The sequence below is a fragment of the Odontesthes bonariensis genome, chromosome 13, assembly GCF_027942865.1.
Source record: "Odontesthes bonariensis isolate fOdoBon6 chromosome 13, fOdoBon6.hap1, whole genome shotgun sequence".
Taxonomy (NCBI): Eukaryota; Metazoa; Chordata; class Actinopteri; order Atheriniformes; family Atherinopsidae; genus Odontesthes; species Odontesthes bonariensis.
Window position 1 is genome coordinate 16,319,189 of NC_134518.1, and position 12,169 is coordinate 16,331,357.

Here is a 12,169-nt window from a genome sequence, read left to right on the forward strand (position 1 = left end):
TGCGACTTGTCGACCACTACTTCCACTAGTCTTGCCACAGATTAAAACAAAAACATTCTGGAGACTATTTCACTCCTGAACACATTATAAACACATATGCAGACACATAAACAGGGAATATGTAGGCTTGACCATTATCATAGATGCACTGGCCTGTTGGTGTGAATTATATCAAGAAACCAAATTCCTCTGAGAATATTTAAGAATAATCCCCTTATCAGTATGAATAAATCATTTGTCTATACTTTCTTTCTGACATTAAGATATTATTTTTTTTTTAGAAGAAAGGCCTTTAATATGCCTTTACTTTTTCTACAAGAAAGAGTAATTTCACCCAGCAAGGAGATGGTTTGAAACAGCACCCAAACACAGCTGTGGGGGCAAAGTTGCACACACCAAGGTTAAAGGCCACCAAGGAGGCTGAATTGACTTTGCCTAAAGAGTTGCTCTAAAAGTTTTCCTCACTCTATTACTTACAGAAAATAGGTGACTGTAAAGTCAAAGATATTTATTTATGATTTATCAGCAAGCTGTTCAGATTCAGAAAACCACATCCTCTCTTTTTCCTGTGTTATCTCCTGTGAAACAATTCCAGGAATCACAACAGCTTATGTTTTGCGGACTGGAAGAATGAAAAGTGAAAATATCAAGAGTCGGAGACTTTCGTTTTGGAGAAATTCCCTACAAAGTTGCAGTCGTTTCCCTGAAAATGTTACATTTCTTTTCAACAAGTCTGTAACCTTTCTGCACGGCTTTGAGTATTCCCCTAGAGAAAGCCCCTGGAAGGTTGGTCCAAATATGGGGGGGGGGTAAAGGTCAGGGGTTGCTGATGGAGAAACAAGGGTCATTGAGGAAATGGATAGGGCGACCTTTGACAGCGCAGCCACCACGAAGTAGACTCCCCAGTCTTTAATCACCTGTCAAGTTGAAAGTTGATTGTGTCTTTACTTTACTGAATTATCAGATGCAGCTTTTAGTCAAGCTCAAAAACTTGTGGAGGTTTTTCTAGTTTGTGTGAAGCCCTTTCTTCTATGCTGTGTTGTAGCATGGCTCCTCTTGCAGGCTATGGTAATAAATAACATTTAGCATGTAGCCTTTTCATGGAGAAGTAATGGCACACAGTGAGAGACGAGTACTAAATCAGTCTTGACAGTACAAACTTAATATGTGATATATTTAAAATGAGCTGTGCTTTTTTGACCTCTGCCAATAAAAACACCTGGATATCGAGAACTAATGCTTTATTCGTTTATAGTTATACTCTACAAGGGACAACTGTATCAAATATCAGTTGCATTATTTTTCACACTGGTAGTTTTCCTGCTTTGGCAGATAAAAATAGATATTACAGGCATCCATTATAAATGTGTGGTTTTAGTTAACATCAGCCTATAGTCACAATAAGCCAAACACTTCATATTTTACATGACAGAACTATCACTTAAACATGGACACAAAAAAAGAACAAACTAGATTTCAGTTAGAGACAGCAATCACATGCTCCAAGCTAGCATGTGTCTGTTAATCTGAGCAACAAATATTTCTTATAAGGGACTGAGAAAAAAAACAAGTTCAAAATGTGTCGTAATAACATGTGAACAGGAAGAAGACCATTGTGGTGGCTAATGCGACAGACTACTAGCCTGTCGGCACAAACAGGCCATCTTCTTCAGCTTGTGTGTGCGTGGAGGTTTATCTACTTAAAAAGTAGTAAAACAAAACGTGAGACGTGTGTAGCAATACAGAGCCTAGTTTCCATGGGTCTTGAAAACGAATCCACAGGCTGCTGAAAAAGGGTGTGAAGGCCTAGAACTGGAGAAAAGCGGAACTCAGCCCCAAGAGGGGAAGTGCGTGTACATTAAGAGTTGGGTATTGGCTCAGACTTGAGCACTGACATGAACACCAGAGAACGTGTTTGCTGCAGATAAGGGCCATTAATTTTCGACTAAAAAATTTGAAAAGCACACGCTGGCCTGAAGGATGTCGGCTGTTCCAGCAACTCTAAATGAGAAAATAAGATTTCAACAACAGCGTGGAAGGGACTGGTGGAAAATATTTTGATCCAAATGCTTTGTTACTTTGAAGTGTGGTAAATTTCAGGCCAAAACAAAATGGAGAAACACTCAGCTCTGGAACAATGGGGACTGTGGTTGCCGTCATATTTGCTTCAGTCCGGTTGAGTGGCTTTCATCTCTGGCTGTACAGATGAACAGTGTCGATATACTGGCTGCCTGTGTCACGGTTTGGCAATGGAGACAAAGGAGGAGGACCCAGATGCAGACACTGGACAGGAGCCAGGGGGAAACCTAAAGGGTTTATCATAAATATAAATGAAAATCACAGCCAATGCTGGAGAACCACAAAACTAAACTAGAAAAACAACACCTAAAGAAGAAACAACAAAAACTTAACTGTACAAAAAAACAAGGAAGCTGGCTCTATAGACGGGAAAAATTATGGGTAGTTTGACGGAGGATCTGACTCTGACTGAAAAGAACTGAAAGACTACTGTGGGAAGAGTAATTAGTGAGTGGGTACAGCTGAGGGCAATTGATACAGGTGAAGGGAGTGGAGCTGACGACTGTAAGGAGGGAACTGAGGAAAGGTGAGGAAATGGCAAGGCTATACTAATAGGAAACTAAACAGAGAAACCAGAAAAACATACAATAAATACCTGGACCGTCACAGCCTGGGCCGACAAGCAACACAAACAGGAATTATTTACAAATTCATGGTGTAAGATGGGCATATACAGTAAATGGATACAGTGAAAAGATTGATGTTGATGGAGCCGCTTTTTAAAAAAAAAAAATTTCTGACCAGCCAAACTCCCCATCCATGACTTTTGAACATTTTCATAGACATGGCTGACTGCTTCATGAATTGCTTTCAAACTATGTTAAGATTTTACTTGTTTGTAACTTAAATTATAGTTTTAATATTTGTTAAGCAGTATAATTACTGGACATGTGTTGTTGCTTTGCTATAATCAATATTGTTAGATGAGGCTTTGTCATGAGCAGCAATTCAGAGATGCAAGCTTATATGAAGTTTGTGGAGGGCTGTTTTTTTTTGCATGGAGCAAATCCCCCTTTGTGTGACATACAATACAGAAACCAACAAGGTCATAATTAGCATTGCTTTGCAAAGTCCTGCCCAGTGCACCTGGGGAAATGGGAGTGGGAAAAGGACTGTGAGATGAATGGTTGTGGATAAGTCATGACATTGCTATTCGTCTTATTGCTACCCTCACAAAACATACAAAACAGTCAGTTTGTAGTCATTGCTGATATTAGAAAATTTCAACAGTTGCAAAAATGATGGTCATGTTCATTTATTTGAAACCCATTCTAACAGAACAACACATAGCTCTTCAAGCTGTAATAAGTACCCTTAGCTTTCTGTTATTTTTATGGGAGTGCTATGTTATTATGTCCCCTGGAGTACTGTGGCTACACAGTTTTTGACCCTCCCATGTTTTCACACCCATATAAAGTATGTGGTGATAAACTAGCTAAGAATTAACAAAGACACTTAAACATGTAATTCTGATTCCCAGTTTAATCCTCTGCTCTATGCAATTAAGTTAAATCCGTAATAATCAAACACGACTTTGTGGGAATGCCCTCTTTGTGCAAATGTGGTCACTGAGTAAGAATACAAAGATCCATTTCAACATGTTAAACCAGCTTTAGATTTTAGGGCTCACCACACAGCACTTCAAAGGGATTTTCTTGCCAGTCATGGTTCAAAGGGCCCACATATGAATAACCTGCTCTGTGCCCAGATCTGTGCCCCTGGACCCTATAGCTCTAATGTGCCACATCATGCCACTTTGAACTACTTTGATGGCCACATTGCCACTGTGTACGATGGGAGTAATCAGGCGTGCTGTTTGTGCTTGAACACAGTATTTGTGAGAGCTAAGCATTACAACTGCAATGCCTCATATGTGACTCCTCTGCGCTTCACTGGAGATGACTGAGATCAGCCTGAGACGTACAATGATCACTGTGGGGTCCCCCGTGTGACGAGAGCCAAAACAATGACGACGCCAAGACGAAGCAGAGAGGGATGTTTTACATGGACAGATTCGCTGTGAGGGTCTGAAGTGTGCCATGACTGCCGTCCTGAAACATATGCACAAGGATTAGTTAGGGTGACAGCGAGTAATAGTCAAATGTATTTCATAGAATTTTTTCAACATGATGAAAATCAGAATGATACACAACGGAACAAAAAAAAGAATGAGTCTGTGTCTGGAATCATGCCCATGTGAAGAACCTGCCAATTTCTAAATGAACTGTCTTCTTCTTTCCCCTTTTCTTCTCAACACCTCCCCTTTGTCCTCTCCTCCTCCTTTTGACCTTTTACTTAAGTCACAGTTGGAAGACCATTAAGAATTAAGAATGCACTCTGGTGCATCCCCCAGATGAATGAGGGAGGCGTGAAACAAGATCCCTGCCATTACCATTCACACGTATGTGTATTTGTATACAAGTGGCTGTATTTGGGAGGGTTGTTGTGTCTGTTGTAGCCACATGTATTCTGCAAAACCCTTGGGGCATACAGAAATGAGTTATTTCCATGTCCTGTTTTGGTTATACAATAATTAACTGGTTCCTCTCAGTTAAATTTCACTGGACTCGATATACAAACATTGCACCTCCTGTTAATTCTTCACTCTCTTTCGGAACAACTGGCAGGTGTGACCACTAACAACAGGATGGCAGGGTTCAACACCTCTACTCCCCACTGACTTCCTCTCACACTCCAGCTCCAAATTCAGACACACCCAGAACAACCAGGCGTCCAATCTGCGGTGATTCTGCCCGAATACAGACTAGATCACAGCACTTGTGTCTGTAGGATGGATGTGAGCTTGCACTCCAGGTTTAACCACTGAATACCCTCTCTGGGTTAATCAGTTTAACGGTGCAAGTGCCCATTTAGTCAGACAGTTGTAGTTAACCCCAAACAGTTGCTGATAACCTCTGTGCCTAACCTGTGACCTCTGACTTTAACCTCAGGGCTCTTCAAACAAGACATTGGCCTCTAGGGGTTCAACACACAAAATTTAATGGTTTTTTTTCTCTGCTTTACCTTATCCTTTTGGGGGTCTCTCTTTACTCCTATGTCTTTCACTCCTCAGACTCTGTGGTTTCTGTTCGGGCCTAGCCCAAGATAATCCTCTGAGTCTGTTTCCTTTAGCCTTCACAACACAGAGCCAGGGGCAGCTGCAGGGTACACACGAGGAGCAGCGCATCTGGTCTTCCTTATCTTTTCTAGCCTGGACGATGCCTCTCGTGTTTACACAGTTGTATCTTACAGTTGACATCTACAAGCCAAAATGCTCTCCTTCTTCAAATGTCTGAGCTCCTTTAGTTTTTACCAGACTCCCTATCTCTTGATCTTTTTTTTTTCACAATAAAACGTAGGAATGGAACTTCGTTTTTTTGTTGCGCAAAAGTACAAAACCCATTACGGACATCTTTTGATACTTTAGGGATTTTACCAGCCTGTCTCACTGTGGATCCCAACCTTGGGCCCATCTTATTAATCTGAATATGTAAATTACCAACAACACAGTAATCTTTAAATAACAATCCAAGCTATTTCTGGAGACTACTTCAAGTAGCAAATATGCCACATTGAATAACAATTTAAAAAAATATCTGTAAGCAACCAAAGTTTTAGTCTGTCTTCATGTTGAAACATCAGCATTCCTCGTTTAACAGTTGGACAATAGGTAAAAAAAAAAAAAAAATGTTGTCCTCAATCCTCACGTTCTGACTCTTTGTTACAATCTACTGCAGTCAGAAGTATACACGTGATAGAGAGAGTGTGCTTTGTTCTAAGAATGAGTTTTGTGTGTTCTGGTGTGTAACGCCATAGTTGTCAGGAGGCCCTTGGACTGATACCGTGTCAGACCTTTGACTTTGTCTAAGTAGTGAACAAACACATCAATACAAATTGTGGTTGAATTGTGAATAGTGTTTTGAGTGGGTAATATTACTGCAACTTATATGGACACATAACACAGCAACGTCTTGGTAAAGATGAAGCAATTCAGTGAATCCATGGAATAGTCCTGTTCCATGAAAAATATATCTTTTTCACCCATCACTCACTATTGTTTAGGCCTCCTCCCACCCTACTGGTAAGTTGTTTAGATCCCCTTCAGCAGGTTGAGCGGTTAATGAAGCCTCAAAGAGAATGATGGGAGGTAATAGTGGGTAATAATACTAATTGGTGGTAATCGCAGGGCTTCTAAAGTGGTATATCTTTGTTAGTAAACAGAGGGCTTGTTCTTTTCAATGAGCTCAGCCAGGGTGCTCCCTCTTTCTCACAGCACAACCTAGCAACAGTCTGTGCCTCCATTTTACTGGATTTTGACCAAATAACTCAGCTGGTCATTGCAACTCTGCATTGGTCACTCATCCCTTTGTTCACTCCCTATTCTCCCCTTGCCAAACATGCCAGATCTCCTTGTCTCAGAGCAAGAGGAAGGAAGGGAGAGAGGCTTTGCACGTGATTTCCAGAGAGGAGGAAAAGAAACCATGCTAGTTTCTGATTCACATTAAGTCGTTTCTATCTCGTCCTGTCCTGTCACACCTTCGTGCTTCTCTATAGAGATTATACACTCAAGCAGTGCAATTACTTGATGTTACAAAAAAATCCAATTGTTTTGTAAAACCAGACTTTTAAAATACATGTAAACATCCATCCAAGTCATGGTCGTGTGGAGGGGGGCTGGAGCCTATCCCAGCTGTCATTGGGTGAGAGGCGGGTTACACCAAGGACAGGTCACCAGTCCACCACGGGGCCACATGTAAACACATTAGTCAAATTTAAATCATACTAAACTGAATTTTGAGATCGAAATGACTCATGTGCATATATGTTTAATAGCATAAAAACTGGCCTGGGTGCTCTGTGAATGCACAGAGTTACCACTGACCCAGAGTAACATAAGAAGCCAGTACACAGAAGAAGAAAAGTTCAGGTGGGTTATGATTAGGATTAGGTGAAAAGCTAGAATTTACAAAGCATCTTTTATGGTTTCATGTAAAGTTCAGTATTGTAATTTAAATAAATGAATAAAACAGAGCAATTATTTATTTTTGTTCCTAATCTTGGACATCATCCATGGAGGCTGACATTATGCAGCGTGCTATCACAGAAACTTTGACCTCCACTGATAAATCCTGTGCCAAGCCTGATGCCCATCTGTTTGTCAAAGCTAGTTTGTGCAAGTAGCTTACAGTCTGTGGAATCTATTTAGGACAGCCGTTATACGTCTCATTTGTGGCTTGTTCTGATTATTGCTGCCACAGTGTGTAGCATGATTTTAATTTATCATCATCCTTTTTTAAGAATTGAAACTGATATCATTAAGTGGAGTTACATTTCTTGATCATTTCACATTTAATTGATATTACTCAGGGACCTATTGATTTTCTATTTATATAGTACATTTTCTTCTACAGTAAATCTGCATGCTAATTTTTGTAAATGTGTCAACAATAATGTTAAAATGTCCAAGTTGTTGATTGAACAGTAAGAAAGAAAAAAAGAAAAAGCACCATCTGTTAGCCTTCTAGTCTTTACACTAAGCTGAGGTAATCTGTAGTTTTACTTTCAGATAAAGACTTCAACTGTAGTTTGTGGTGGTCTCAACCTGTCTCTTATGATTACCCCAGCACACTCTACAGAGGAAAAAAATGACCAAATATACACAGGCAGAAAGGATCATTATTTCCCATCACGATGAAGTATTTCTTTAAAGTATTACGCCATTCATTAATTCTTCACTCAGTTATGACGTGTACCCCAAATGTCCAATCACTCAACCAACAGCTACGGTGTCAAAAGGTTCCCCCATAACACAAGGAATTGGGCCTTGGCTCAGGGCTTCTGGGGCCCAAGGGTGCCTTGTTTTACCAACAGCTCCAGTGCTGCTAGACAAGGCAGGATGTATTGTTATGCAACAAGTAAAGGGGAGATGAATAGGCTTCAGCACAGGCTCAGTGAATGCCAGTGGAAATAATAGGAAGAGAGAAGCAGCTAGGTTAATCCCAGGGGGAGTCCTCATGGGACCTGGCCCTCAGAGTTCCTCTGTGTTTTCTTGTCACCCTTAAATGTGTTGGTTGAATGTCTTTCAGAGATGGGGATCGTGCAGAGAGTAGAAGACTGGGTTCTGTGGCTTCACCAGAGGAGCAGGTTGTTTAATCCCTGCAGCCCCAACATAAGAGCTTGCCAAAACTCTGGGGGTCTCCCAACATTTTCCTACTTTGCAAACCTCTCAACTGCTAATCCTCTTTTAAACTTCCTCCTCTCCTCATTTCTCCTCTCCTCTTCTCTCCTTTTCGTCAGCATGGCTGCCTTCAGCCACAGAGCCAACAGCCCCACTGTCTCTCAGTGGGTGACATCACTAGTTGGCACAGAAAACCAGGGGCGGAATAATTAGTTTTAGATGGTTGAAGTAACTGTCTGTGTGCATATGTGCAGAGTGAGTGTGTGTGTGGTGATGTAGAAGGGGAATTTGCTTTACTCAACGTGAAGCACGTAGATTGCAGTGAGCTATCAAATGGAAACCAATGGCAACAGTGCAGATTTAATTGGGAAGAAAAAAGCCAAATAAAACAACATTATATAGTTTATATTAACTGATGTGGGTGTGTTGAAACAATTTAGCTCTGCTGAGACTTGTGTCCAAATTAAGAAATTAATTAACACCTCGCGTCATGTGTGGTTGGGTTTGCAGTTAACTGTGAGGGTGGCTGATGAGGAGCTGGAGGCACTGCTTTAATAACTCTCTATAGACTCTATACATGACCACCGCGGCAATGCCCATCCGTTCACTGCTCTCCGTGCTATATATGCAGCCTACTTAGGGAGAAGCCTTTGTTAGGACGACGCGCTTTGTCAATCTCTATTTAGTGGCTTTTTTACAACGGACTCAGTCCTTTGAATATTAACTGTGTGATCACTCTTGCCACACAAGCAGCCACTCAGGACCTCCTATCAATGCGGCACTCTGTTCCAGGGCTTTGTACCCAACCACATCTTGGTATAAAGACTTGTGAGTCTCTCATCAACCTCTTTGGGAAAATTTTACTTTCTGTTTCTTCTCTGACATCATTTATAAAGGGTTTGATTAATTTCAGAAGGAGGAGACTTTTGAGCAGGGGTTGAATATCGGCATTTTACATGTCACAAACAACAGACATGGGTAGGGAGAAACAAAAAGCAACGAAATGGTTGATTTGTCTATGTTGTTGTATGTCACCGTGCCATTGTACACCTCTAGTGGAGTGCGACAGTAGGTCTGACCAGTGTAATGACCGTAGCAGCTGCAGCAAGAAGGTGACATACGGTGGAAGAGTCTGCCCCGGTGTTTTTTCAGGCCAATAATCCCCTTTATTGAGTCTCAGGAAATCCTAATTAGAGTCGGAAGTGGCTTCAGTGGCCAGATGTGCAAAGACTAACAGAGTCAACCCAACCCCCAAGGACAACTGACCATAGGCGCCTCTGACTGCCTTCCATCCTGCTGAGTTTAAATGAAACACACCCACAAAATATGCAAGGCTATCACCCCCCACAAGCACACCCATATGTTTTCTATCCGACCTGGGGGGAAGTTAACTTACAAACAACCCAACAGACACACTCGAGAACACATGCACCCGAATGTCTAAAATTTCCGTGACTGTAGACAGTGCGGTAAAGATAGCGCAGCATCAGCTGTGCACAGTCTACGATGAAAACGAAGCGAGGAACAGAGCTCAGCTGTGCCTCTTGCCTGCTCTCTCAATCAGTCTGCTCAGGAAAAACTAGTGTTTGATGCAAAAGTGCAAAGTGAAAATTCTTTAAAAGTCAATATCCATACAGACGAGTCTTAAAAAAAAAAAATCAGAGGTAGTGTTTTTCCACAAATGGACTGCCAGCTTTCTCTGAGCTTTCTGTCTCTTTACATAATGGTTGCATCGTTGGCTAATTGTCTTTTGTATGCACGCGAACAATTGGACACATCTACACATTTAAAATTAATAGCTAGGGTGTGACCAAACTTTTGAGTGGAGTCCAAGTTCTCATGCACGGTTGTCTGTGCACAACTGTTTGTGTATGAGAGAATTTTGTGCCTGTGTTGCCCGTCTCTTGCTGTCACTCCTTATCAGACGGTCTGACCAAAGCCAGAGATCCTTGTCAGGCTGTTTTGGATAACTGCACATGATCTGAGGAACCTGGCTTTGATTTGGAATACCTCCCCAGACCTGCTGTCCCAGTCTGGAATCAGACCCAGGTGTGTGTGCATGCATGCAGTCTTCTCACGCACACATACACACACTAAGTCGATGCATGTATTAAAAACCCCTGCTGAGCCACAGTCGAACTGACCTATTTACTACCATAGAAATGGCCAAGACCCAGAAGGCAGACCAGACTCACCAGAGGCAGAATAACACCGAAGCTGTCATTGGGTGATATCAATAGTTTCCCAGGGAACAGTTTTACAGCCTCTTTTACACACTATATAAATGGGGCATTTGGGGGAAAAAAAATCTATTATATTGACGACTTTACATCCGTGTTCATTTCTGAAGCATGAAAAAGCCAATTGTTGCAGGGTCACTATACAGAATTTAATCAGCGTATCAAAAGGACTTTGCTCAACAAATTCTTGCGTAATTTTGTCTACATGTGATCGCTAATGTTTACTTTCGGTTATTGTAAACTCTTCAGTACATCTTTAGCGTGTGGAATAGCCTTCAACGTTATGCAACCCCATTGGGACTTCAAAGTGAGATTAAGAGGGGGAGACGATGAATGGCTAACGCTTGCTGCATGGCTGCAACCGCTGCACTGAACTCAGGGCTGAGCAACGTGGTAGTTGGCACAGTGCGCTCATGTGTTACGTCTTATTTCTCTATTCAGAAAAGAAAAAAAAGAAAAAAAGCCCAGCAGATTTAGAAATCAGAAAAATACTATGCATAAGATTATTCAAACAAAACCAAACAAAAAAATGAAATATAAAATAAAAACAATGTTCATATCGTTATATGCCCACTCTCCCACTAATGTATCTTTTACACAAAGAATGACTGGAGAGAAGAAGAGGCTATGATGCTCAATTTGACTATCTTGGTGAAACAAGTGCACAATTACAAGTTAACTCCTTTATATTCATAAATCATTGTCTGTCTGTGCTGCATAAACACCAGCATAATATTTAGATTTGTGCAAGGTGGCTCAGGCCATTTATGGAGCAGGGCTGCTGTCTCTAAACAGAGGCATTTCCTTGTATTCTGAGAAGTGCACTGTGAAGTGAGTGACTGAATAGAAAGTGAAGTTTCCTGAGCGAGGTTTATTCTGGCACGATACGCCATACCATGCCCCACGGCTCAGACACAATAAAAGACTAATCTTTGGGGTCATAACCTGCTAATTACTGCTGCCCAAGAAGTGTTGACGACCGCCTGTCAGCAGGGTCTGTAAATGGGGCTACCTGAGCCGGACTTGGGAGCACCAGGTGACATGGGCCAGCAGTGCTCCAGCACCTTAGAAGAAAGGTCGGTGTTATGGGTCTGCATCCCAGAACCCTGGACATTTCAGCACCCTGAGGCAACTTCTAGCTTCTTGGCTTTCACACATGTGTCATTCTTGGTACAGAGTGGAAATACAAACATCATTTCCCATGTCTGATATCCATCTGCTGCCTCTCTCAGGTTGTCCCCTAGGCATGATCAAGGCCCTCTGCACCAATCACAGATCAGAGTCCTGCCCACTATGATGATTAGCCTGAAATAGATACATATCAAGTTTTCTGGACAGCTTCTGGTGTTGGACAAGCTTTCATCTGCAATATTATCAGGAATTCATAAATGTCACACAACCACTGTATGAGAAGTAAAGGCATTAAAGCAATTTCCTCTCAAGATTTAAAAGAGGATCAACATTTCAGGTTGAGCCATTTGATTTTCTAGAGGATCTTAATAGTTTTATCAAATTGTTTTCAACTTGCAAAACATTCCTTACGTTCAGCCAGGTCATGGCATCCTCCGAGTCCAAAACCTGATGAAATTTGTCCCAGGATCGAGTGTACGAGTCCCACCTGAAAACCCTCAGTCCGCCCATGGGAAAACTGGGAGGATACAACAGAGGCATA

At 41.6% G+C, this 12,169-nt stretch overlaps 1 long non-coding RNA gene across 1 annotated transcript; it reads right to left on the reverse strand.

Annotated features, from left to right (window-relative positions):
- Positions 1-1,268: 1,268 nt before the first annotated feature.
- Positions 1,269-12,127, reverse strand: LOC142397250 (uncharacterized). The gene is made up of 3 exons (XR_012772686.1): positions 12,040-12,127; positions 11,510-11,802; positions 1,269-4,130 (listed from the first exon to the last, which is right to left on the reverse strand). It is a non-coding gene; the product is annotated as an uncharacterized LOC142397250 (long non-coding RNA).
- Positions 12,128-12,169: the final 42 nt, after the last annotated feature.